This window comes from Pollicipes pollicipes, unplaced genomic scaffold (genome assembly GCF_011947565.3).
Source record: "Pollicipes pollicipes isolate AB1234 unplaced genomic scaffold, Ppol_2.1 Scaffold_7156;HRSCAF=8482_pilon_pilon_pilon, whole genome shotgun sequence".
In the NCBI taxonomy this organism is placed as follows: Eukaryota; Metazoa; Arthropoda; class Thecostraca; order Pollicipedomorpha; family Pollicipedidae; genus Pollicipes; species Pollicipes pollicipes.
In genome coordinates, this window is record NW_023597016.1 from 2,501 (window position 1) to 14,265 (window position 11,765).

An 11,765-nucleotide genomic window follows, 5' to 3' on the forward strand; every position below is an offset into this window, starting at 1 on the left:
ACACTATAGCAAAAAGACGAAAGCAGCCAGACCGAATAAGCCGAGCGTGAAAGACAGCCCAAGGTATGAATCATGTTGTTGGCCCAGGGCGGTGTGCGAGGGCGGGGGCCTCACACTTCTGTGAGCTTCTACCAGTTGTTTTGGCAAACAACAGTCCGAGGGGCGGCGATGCTATTGGCTGCAGCTGTTTCATCAGTCATTTTTACTTTATATAATTGAGAAAGATTTCAAGCTGCTCATGTTTTTAAGTTGCTGTTTTTCAAATGCTTTCAAGCGCTCGTGTAATCAAAAACACGTCGCAGTGTGCTTCCGTAAGATTGCGTGATCCACAAGCTGTTGTTCTGTGTGTTGGCAATCAGGATATCATCTTGAAGCTTCAAACTAAGCGTAGGTGTCAGCATATTCATTATGACGCATTAGAGTTGGTTACAACGGACACTGCCTTTAGATGCGACGGTTATAAACTCGGACGCAACCGGATGAATGGAAAAGTTTTGATTATACCCACCTGGCCTTGCCTTCCTCGGAAGAAACTGCAGCAAGTCGCATCCGGCCGTTCTATTAAAGCTCTATGCAGAAAGCAATGCTTTGCTCTATTTAAAAGCACATCCAATCAGGAACTCAGATTAATCGTGGTGAATACGCCGCCCGCTCTTCTAACATGTGATCTAGCGGATGTTTGCCACGTTAAATTCACTTCAAGCAGCACCATGATTGCAGTCTGCATGCGCGATAACACGGGCGACTCACACACTGTGGCTCGGGCTCAAGCCACGTGGTGTTTTCGACATGCATACACGCCGACGTATGTAGGTACTTTTGTAGGTCACCTAAACTTAATGTCACATAATGACACTCGATTGGAATGAAAAAAGCGCGCCTCTATTTGCTCTGATGGTCTTTGTGGCATCACGTCCCTTGAACCAATGTGTGTATCCAGTAGTCAAATCATTGCTGTTCGTGTTAGCTCACTCCCGTTGTCCGTGTTCTTTTCCGCCAAGCTTATGACTACTCGTATAAGTTCCCAACGGATCGTCTACGTCCAGTGACCCTTCGTTTGATGCCCCTAAGTACTGGGAGCTTTTTGGGAGGACAGCGACCTATCTGTGCGATCGTTTGCACGAGCGATGGAAAGGTCATTATCATGGAAAAACGTGATGCTTTCGGACCACTCTTATAAACTAAAATGTCGTCACCGACGGCAGCTGTTTCTTCCACTCACAATTCATTATGCCATAAAGAACTGGCAAGACACCTTAGCATGTGATGAAATAACTATACTTCATTACCAATGACTTTGCAAACAGTTTATGATAACGTATGCCGACCCACCGTGTTCAAATACCAGAACAGCCATGGTATATTCTGTACCCGTATTCGTGCTCTGTACTCCTGAATTATATTACCAAATTCCTGGATGTATTTACATGCAACTTTACAACAGCGCTGAGCTGGTGGCTATTCCGAGAACCCCACCAGGTGACGAACCTGCTCGTGCCGTCTCACCAGAATGGCGGCAGCGATCATCTAGTACTTACATGCAAGCGCCATCCTCGCCAGCGGCGCCGAGTATCTGTCGTAAGCACCTAGAGCGGTGTGTCGCAGTGTTTCATGCGGCTGTTTTTCGGCTGTGTTTGGGCATGAGATCGACGATTAGCCCCTCGTCAGTGCTGGCAATAGGCGATCGGCGCTGTTGGTTGGAGGAGCCGCAAGCCTGTGGGGCCGCCACCCTTAATGAATTTTAGCGAAGTCCCTCTCTTTAACGGGTACTTACTGATCCGGTGGGATCTTCATTCGTCTTTAATTGAAACAAAGGGGTTTGAAATTATGTATGGGGGATTTCTACTCCGTATCTAATGAGGGGAAGCGCCGTTCTACCTGGGCGAGCTAGGTCTGCGTTGAATGCCGGCCCGCCGCCTCAATCGCAGGTGTCACGCGCGGGACTTCCTTTGAAGTTGCCGCCCGTCTCTTCTGGTACATTAGGTCGCGCATCGGTTTCATCCCGGCGTGTAAGGATAATTTTAGTAATTTTATTGCAATTTCTATGCTAAATTTGTGTAATTTCTGAGGGGCAGGCGTCGGACGGACACGAGCGGCGGCGCCTTTGATGTCCGCCGCCCCTCGCCGTGGGAAAACGCGTGCCGCCGGGCCGCAGCCGGCCGGCGAGCGCGCGCGCCGCCGTGCGCGCTCCCGACTTGAAACGGCGCCGACCATTCATCGGCGATCTGCACGCGTTTTTTGCGCTGCGGGCAGCTGTGCGCGTGCGTTTGCACCGGCGGGGTCTCTCGGCGGGTCTCGTGAAAGCCGAGCTGGCGAGGCCCGGCCGGCGCTCGCGGGCCGCCATGCGTACCGTTGGCGCATACCCGCGTAATAAGGTAATCGCGGCGCGGCGGCTCCTTTGAAGTTTTACGGACAATTAGTCACCGATGTATATTATCCGCGCCGGCCGGCGGCGACCGGGCGGAGCGGCGAGCGAGGCGGCCGGTGCGCCTCCGACGCACACCGACATTGCAGCTCCGGCGATCCTAGTTCGGATTGCTTCCATTGCGGAGGCGGCGGTTGTACGCTGGCGCTGCAGGGGTGGGTCGTATGTCAGGCGGCCCCTTTGAAGGGCGCTTGATCCGGCATCCACAGTCGCTGGGCTGTGGGCGGCGAACGTCGAAGCACCATTGCAGGGACGCGGGCGGTGGCACCGGCCGACACCCTCATTGTTGGCGGACGGTTACGTGGGTGTGCGCCTGCCCCGCCGCCGCCCCCGCCGCCGCCTCTGCCCCCGACGCAGCGGCACGGTATGTGTCGGGGGTGACGGGTGGCCTCGCTTCAGTGCGGCCGGCGAACCGCTGCGTACCGTCTCTAAGAGGAAGCCTGAACATCACATCAGAAAATCAACACTCTCGTTTCTGGACATTTATGAATGACTCCGCGGAACAGCATGACGTGGGGTGCCCTGGGCGGTCCGGACGGCCGTGTTCCCGAAAGACAGCGCAGCACACGCTCCCGACCTGAGCGGCCGACAATGTCGTCATCCTCACGCCTGAAGCGCCGCGCTCCTCGAAGGGACGGAGCTGAAGCCCCCGGCCGTCGGTCATAGTTTTTGGAAGGCCATGACGTCATCACTGATCATTTCCATGTATATTCCTGACAAGGGCTACCCACGTATTCCTGCGTTTACTTATTTTGCCTCCATACCCACGGCCCGATATGGCACCTACTCCGTACTCGGGACACTTGCAGCGCCAACTTCCGCCTGCTCGGCGGCGGGTCGACAGCTGATTCCTTCTTTCCCAACCGTTTTCTCGAAACGTTTGCGTTAGTCCAAGCTTACCTAATTTGATGCGCAGAACCTTCTCTACAATTGATAAAAAGGTACAGCAGTCCGTTTACGTAGACAAGTAAGGTGATTAATTTCGTGATGCCCCAAATCACTTATTTCCTTCGTGCCAGTCACGAGGACAGGATAAGTCAGAGCTCACTTATTTGAAGTGGAGAAGTTTTGGCTTCAAAACATTACGGAGACATGCTGGGGGATGAGGCAGCTGTTGACATATCGCAGCGCTGAACGGGGCGCCTCGGAAGACGTTCTGAGCATATGGAGATGTTTTGGGAGATGAGGCAGCTGCTGGCGTACCGCAGCTCTGAACGGAACGGCTCAGCAGATATGAACATACGGAGATGATTGGGAGACCAGGCAGGTGCTGACATATCGCAGCGCTGCACGAGGCGCCCCAGGAGACGTTCTGAGCATATGGAGATATGCTGGGAGATGAGGCAGCTGCTGGCAAACCGTAGCTCTGAACGGAACGACTCAGCAGGCATGTTGAACATACGGAGATGTGTTGTGAGACCAGGCAGCTGCTGAGATACCGCAACGCTGCACGGAACGGCTCAGCAGACATTCTGAAAACCAGAAATCAGAGGGGTAGCCGCCAACGCGCCAGGGCTGCGGGTCATGTGGATGTGGTATACGAGGTGGAACGTGCGGATTCATTCCATGTTATATACAGGCATGTCAATAAACCTTACAACACCTATGTTACACACATGAGCGTACATTTACATGATGTACATGGCGGGCCCAAACAACGCTCGTAATGCCCGGTAGCAACACTTCGCGCTTGGTTGACGTTGGACATGTGTTGACACTATATGGTAGAAACTGGATAATTTTGCGCCTTCTGAACCGTCTGAAGCTTCCATTTCGTACTACACGCCTTTGGGCGCCCTGTATTACTCATGGTTGCAGTTTGCAATGTCGTAAGAGCAGAGAGCTGTCGGTGTCAAGAACCCCGTCGACTTTTAGTACCTACTAGTCTAAACCAACGGACACGCAGGTTTGCTAGCTTTTGAGTAGCAAGCGTTATGTTACGATGTCGTAGAATCGACGCTCTTATCATCGCTACCTTCCTGAAGTGGTCCCCTCGTTAATGAGCTCATCTCATCACCAATTTCTTGCAGTCCTTCTCGCCACCACTACGACTTACTCGCGTAACCCCCTCCCCCCCCCCCCCCACTGGAGACGGGCGGGAGTTTTTCATAAGTACTATTCCTCGCTCCTTCCTCCGCCAGGGACGGGCAAGTGCATCTTGTGTAACCTCTCGCTCCTTCCTCCGCCAGAGACGTGCGAGTGCATCTTGTAACCTCGCTCCTTCCTCCGCCAGAGACGGGCGAGTGCATCTTGTAACCTCGCTCCTTCCTCCGCCAGAAACGGGCGAGTGCATCTCGCGAGCCGTCAAGACGCGCTGCCTCAACAAGCTTGAGACGCAGTACCACCTGGACGACGTGGCCGTCCGCTGCCAGCTCAACTTCCTGCCGGAGGTGCGCGTGCGGCCGCCGGCGCTGCCACCTAGCGGCGGCCCGGCGAATCTGCTGACGTGTCGGCCGCTGCCCGGATTCGGGCTGTGTCCGCGCCTGCGCCCCCTGGCGGAGACCAGTACACTGCTCTGCGACCCGAGCAGTGACAACCACCACCGCTGTGACACGACCCACTTCGTGGAGACCAGGTGTGTGGCGAGACCAAGTGACATGAGAGGTGTAAGGCCTGGGAAAGGGGGAGACATCTGGTGGTAATCACGACGAAGGAGGGAAGCTGCTAGCCGGTCCCTCCATAGGTGTTGTCGGGAAAACGATTTCCGGTCTGGTTCAGTGAAGCTTTTGTTTCACCTGGCAGGCCTACCGAGTCACACTGAGGTGGGTGCTAATACACCTTCCTGAACCTCAGCGAAGGCGGTCGAGCCTGCAACAGAAATCCCCTTTGTCGTGAAATGCGCCTTGTGATGACTGATGACATTCATGTTTCCGTCTCGTGACCACGCAGCTACGCCCGGCGTGCTCTCCCCCCCCCCCCCCCCCTCCCTCCTGACCCGGCCACCGCCCCTCCTGATCCGGCCGCCGCTCCTCCTAACTCTGCCGCCGCCCCTCCTGACCCGGCCTCCTTCACTCTTGACCCGGCAGCCACCTCTCTTGACCCGGCATCCTCCCTTCCTGACCCGGCAGCCACCTCCCTGACCCTGCCGTCGTCCCTGCTGGCCCCGCAGCCACCCCTCCTGACCCGGCCTCTAACCCTCTTGACCCGGCCGCTGCCCGCAGGTGCCGCCTCTTCGAGACGTGCGACCAGGCCGTGCTGCTGTCTGGCGGCTGGAACCGGCTGCACAGCGACCAGCGCAGCAGGATCAACATGCTGCACATGTACCGCATGCTGCACCACACCGGCTTCCACAAGCACAACATCAAGGTGTTCTTCGCCAACGGCCACGACAACACGGATGGCAGCGGTGAGTGGGTCAGAACGAGGCATAATGTCACTGTGGCATGGTGTCCGTCTGTTGGTGCGTGGCAAACAGTGCACTTGACGCCCGCAAGTGAGCAAGGCGTGCCTTTTACACATTGTGGCTCTTACTCTGGATGTCGTTCCCTTTGGGGTGGTGAGCTTCGTTCTCTGTAAGCTAAGCCACAAATGCCCTAGACTATGAAGTATTTTTGGTTAACTAGACCGAGGATGGCCACGAGAGTGAGCGTGTGTGTGTGTATGCACAATCTCCGCTCGAGGTTGGCCGCGAACGTGAGCGTGTATGCACCCTCTCCGCTCGAGGATGGCTGCGAGCATGAGCGTGTGTGTGTGTGTGTATGCACACTCTCCGCTCGAGGAAGGCTGCGAGCGTGAGCGTGTGTGTGTGTGTATGCACACTCTCCGCCCGAGGATGGCTGCGAGCGTGAGCGTATGTGTGTATGCACACTCTCCGCTCGAGGAAGGCCGCGAGCGTGAGCGTATGTGTGTATGCACACTCTCCGCTCGAGGATGGCTGCGAGCATGAGCGTGTGTGTGTGTGTGTATGCACACTCTCCGCCCGAGGATGGCTGCGAGCGTGAGCGTGTGTGTATGTGTATGCACACTCTCCGCTCGAGGAAGGCTGCGAGCGTGAGCGTGTGTGGTATGTGTATGCACACTCTCCGCTCGAGGAAGGCTGCGAGCGTGAGCGTGTGTGTATGTGTATGCACACTCTCCGCCCGAGGAAGGCTGCGAGCGTGAGCGTGTGTGTATGTGTATGCACACTCTCCGCTTCATCCGTTCCGGCATCAACACCGCACTACGTAGTTCCGTCGCAATAACCGCGGTGCCACCACGCCCCGCCCCCTAGCATTCCGCACACACCGCACCCTGAGAAATCAACCATCGCGTCATCGTCACCCGTCACGTCACGGTGTGGTGCGTCACGCCCACGCCGGCGCCCAGCAGATGAAGCCTACCCGCGCACCTATCTGCACGCGTCGGCGGATGAAGCTGGGTCTGCGCTACCACCTGCGAAAGATGTGCGCCGAGCCGCAACTGCGTCGACTCGCTGGTGGTGTACCTGAACTCGCCGGCGGCCAACGACGGGTCGGCGCTGCTCTGGGACGCTGACGGCGACGGCATCGTGAGTCGACCCGCGCGTCGGTGACGCTCTGACAGCCGAGTCTGACACTGAGGCTGAGTCTGACGCCGACACTGGCTATGGTGCTGATACTGGCTCTGGTTCTGACACTGACGCTGACTGATGTTGGCACTGACATGGCTACTGGCACTACTAAGTAAAAGACACACCGGCGTATTACAAAGAAACGCCAGTGACGCTTACACAGACACGAATGTGACACCGACAACCATTCACAATAACACAAACACAGGTAAAGTGAGACGGACATGTCAGTGGATTACAACAGACACACTCGTAGACGGCTGTTCAGTGTAGCAAAGCGAGTTGTATTACAAAAAACGTGTGTGAGCAACGGATGTCTCGAATTCTAAGTCCCTGATATTTCAGTGCAGATACGGGACGCCGGTCCTGTGCAGATGTATATAGTACTGCCCCACCTCTACCGCATTCCGTGGTCGCCACCCAGCTCAGCCCCCCCCCCCCCCCACAGGCGTCGCACCACGAGCGGTACCGTGTCTCGGAAGCTGCTCTCGGACCTGGAGTCGTGCGCCGCGCGCCAGGTGCTCCTGCTCGTCGACCAGAGCTTCTCTGGCCGCGTGGTGCGCGCCATAGCCAACTCGCCCAACCCACGCCAACGTGCAGGTGGCGAGCGCCGGCAGCGCCGACGAGTACAGCTGGGGCGGCGAGTTCACGCGCGTGTGGAGCGCCACCAACCACTCGCGCGCCTGCACCTCACATATCAGCAAGGTGTGTGGCGCTGCTGGACGGGTGGAGGCTGCGCTTCGTGGGCTCTGACTTGGGGAGGAGGACGAGAACCTTTGGTTCCGGTGGGAGAGCCTGGCTGATTTGAATTGAATGAGTCAGGTGAATGCTTGGATGGCTGTGTGCTACGTTTGCTCTCGAGCGCACCTTATGACGTGTTTCTCTTGTGACCTGTAAATATGACTCGCTCCAAGCTCAAAGTCTAGTTACTGCTGATGCATTCTTCTATGCAAGTGCCTCTTATAGTTGATTTAAATCTGCCATTGTTGCGTGTTTGCTGCTCGTGTATGCGACAAGCACACCAGTCTAACGGCGCCGGGAGGCTGCACCGGCTTCTTCGGCCGCGTCAGTGTTGTTCCGCGCGGACGCCGCGCCAGCCCAGCCTCGTCTGACCACGGCGCCCTCGCTCGGCAAGTCGCTGCGGTCAGCCGTATTCCGCTCGCACCCGGAGAGCGCCTCCGGCCCGGAGGTGCCGCCGGCGCTGACGCTGTTCGGCGCGCCCTGCGACATCACGCCGGCGCTGACGGCCGCCGAGCTCAACAAGAGCTACCGCGGCTGCCAGAACCTGCCCATTACCGTGTGGTTCCGCGGGCGCGTCGGCCGGCCGGCGGCCGCCTCGCTTCGAGCAGCTGGTTCAGGAGGCGGCCACCAGGCGGCGCCGGTCGCCGACGGACGGCCGCGTGGCGGCGCTAGCGTCGCGGCTGCCTGTCCGCTGGCGACACGCCGGCACTCAGATGTTATTATCCGTGGTGTTCAGGTACCAGAGATCGTGTTGTCGGTGTTGTGGCGTGAGAGGAGGATGGGTGGCTGTTCCGTGCTGGATGACCTCGCGACGCGGGGTGCCCGGTACGGATCGTGTGATGCCGTGTGAAGGACGGTAGTACTGAAGCTGGAGGTACTCACCGTACGGCTACACGTGTCGTGTATTGGTGTATTTAACTCGCTCTGCTGAGCATGTATGCCGTTGGAGCCGGTTCGTCAATGTGTAGCAACGACACTTGCGGTGGATATCGCTAGTTCGTTAGTCCAGCGCGTTACGTGCTCTTGTTCGAGTCTAGCAGATTCGGGCAGACGGCACATCACCACCATTGACGCTGACACGTGACGTCATTCGGATCACGCGGCGCCCGATCAGTCATCGGATAACTTCCTAATCACTCTAGCGTATTGACCTCATTATCATCCATAAGGAATGTGGGAGCACTCACATTGTAACACCGTCCTAACGTTACATGTCGGCTCGCAGCGCATCGCGATCAGACGGATGTTTCCGTTGGTCGTGCGCTGCTGGCTTACTTCTGGTGAGGTTCTGGCCAAGGGGCGGCAACCAATTTGAGGGGGGACGAGGGTGGGATGGGGGGAGGGGGTTAGTTAGTGTCATAGTCACGGTTTGGAGCGGAGGGAATAGTGGTGGCCAGCGTTCGGCACGGACTCGCTTGTTCGTGTTATGGTCCCATACATTATAGCCAATAAACTCGTGTCGTATCTGAGAATGTTATCTCCAGCGCACGTAGGATGGGCGGCCTCAGTCACTCACGGATGACGCGGCCGGAGGTGCGGTCACTCACGGATGACGCGGGCCGGAGGTGTGGTCACTACAGGATTCACTCACGGATAACGCGGTCGGAGGTGCGGTCACTCAAGGATGACGTGGCCGGAGGAGCGGTCACTCACGGATGACGTGGCCGGAGGTGTGGTCACTCACGGATGCCGCGGGCGGGAGGTGCGGTCACTCACGGATGACGCGACCGGAGGTGCGGTCACTCACGGATGACGCGGGCGGAGGTGTGGTCACTCATGGATTCACTCACGGATAGCGCGGTCGGAGGTGCGGTCACTCAAGGATGACGTGGCCGGAGGAGCGGTCACTCACGGATGACGCGGCCGGAGGTGTGGTCACTCACGGATGCCGCAGCCGGAGGTGTGGTCACTCACGGCACTCACGGATGACGCGGCCGTAGGTGCGGTCACTCACGGATGACGCGGGCGGAGGTGCGGTCACTCACGGATGCCGCAGCCGTAGGTGCGGTCACTCACGGATGACGCGGCCGTAGGTCCGGCCACTCACGGATGACGCGGGCGGAGGTGCGGTCACTCACGGATGCCGCGGCCGGAGGTGCGGTCACTCACGGATGAGGTGGGCGGAGGTGTGCGGTCACTCACGGATGACGCGGGCGGAGGCGGGGCGAACACGAATCCTTTCGGCGAATACAGCGGGGACACGTTACAGCACATTGGTAGTTGTCTGCCAACTCATGTCTTAATGTCCCTGGCAGGTCGTTAGACGTACGGCCCAAATAATTATCATAACGTACGTTCCAGCATGAGCCTAAGAAAATCTGCTGAGAGACCCACGACCAACTATTTATTCATTGTGTGGTCAACAGAGTTAATGCACCATAAATGCGTGTCCAAGTGTCTGAGATGGCCAGCGCACACTCATGGGGACAAGTTACGTGAGCGATAAAGCCCACGCATAACTCCGTGACCTCAATACAATGATGCAGCTGAAGACGACGAAAACCGCGAACAAAAGCTGGTGTATGTATTGTAAAGCAGTGAAGCGCACGGACAGCACTAGTTAACTTTCCTCAGGGGTAAGGGGAAAACAAATTTAGATACCTAAGCAAATCTGGAGCTTTCCATTCCATCCTCCCATCTAAAAATCTAGAAAAGTCACGAATTTCTTCCGCTTTTTCAAAATCGCAGCATCAGATACATATGGGACCTCTACTCTTTCTAATCGGAAACTTCTCTGGTCCGGCGAGACATCCAATTTTCCATGATAATTTTTATGCACCTAATGGCGCTTCCTCTGAATCATCTAAGGCCTTCTGTCGATAAACTGAGTCGATGTCGGCCTTGTATGGCCTTCCGTGGGGCACCCACTGTTTTTCCACGCGCTTTGCATGCCGCCCTCGTGAATTGATGAAATGTTCTTGATCACGTGGGTTTCCTATGTGCAGGACGGGTCCACTGAAATTTAAGGGGGGAAAACGATATGCTTGCACTCTTTAGCCAGTGGCGAGCATTGCTATCCTGGCCGCGTGGCAAGTTTTGATGACTTGGAATTCATTGAAGTGCAATGAATTTACAAAATTCCAAGTCTCGCTACAGCAGTTTTTCATTTCCGTCCTTTTCCTCTCCATGCCCGATCTCTTTCTGTTGCGCTGAATGTCATCGAATGTGACAAAATTGCAATATGTGTTATGGGTAGGATGGTTACGATACCGGATTATCAACAACAAAGAAACTATCATCTCGTAACGACACAAGCCAGAGCTTAAGCGTCAGCAACGCGCCCATATATGCTTAGCCAGGGACAAGCGTCACGTAGAAAGCATCACCGCAACTACGCTGATCAGCAGCTGTCGTTTCTAGCACTCGCATTCCAGAAAAGTGGATCAGTGGAACGCAACGAAGTCACAAAACGTTGTCTATTTCGGAGTGCAGAGAACGCCTTTGAACATTTCAAAGGGCAGAAAATACAATGAGGTATACAAATTGATTCCCAAAAAGTAATACCAAAAACGTATCTTCAGCGGGACATACAGGTTGGCCATATGCCAACCTTAAAAGGCAGTGCAGGCTTAAAAACCTCGCACGCACACGTTTCTCGGAGCGCTCAAAACAAGAAAATTAACAATACTGTTGGGCGACGATCAGCGAGGCACCACGATTCCCGATTGCAAAACTGGCCGACAGCACGCACCCCGCGTCTGGCCCGCCGCCAGACGCAGCCGACCACCGGAGCACCCGTAGTCCGTATCTAACCTCAGAGCAGCCCGTGATTGAACGGCAAAATCTGCCTACCTACCTTGGCCCAGCCGCCACGCGAGGGCAGTGGTACAAAGCTGCCAACACGCCAGGCGAGTACCAAACATGGCCGGCAGACCTACTGGCCCGGCAGAGCTCCGCATCCGACAACCGTGGGTTAAGTACACACTTGCCCGGAGCGTCACGAGCACCTCGGGCGTCAGCCGTCACCACGAAGGCCAGGAGCACCTCGGGCGTCTATTGTCACCCACGAAGGGCAGGAGCACCTCGGAGGTCAGTCGTCACCACGAAGGCCAGGAGCACCTCGGGGGTCAG

At 56.4% G+C, this 11,765-nt stretch overlaps 1 pseudogene; it reads left to right on the forward strand.

Moving 5' to 3' along the window:
• The first annotated feature begins 4,702 nt into the window (after positions 1–4,702).
• On the forward strand, positions 4,703–11,435 carry LOC119108990 (uncharacterized; annotated as a pseudogene).
• Positions 11,436–11,765: the final 330 nt, after the last annotated feature.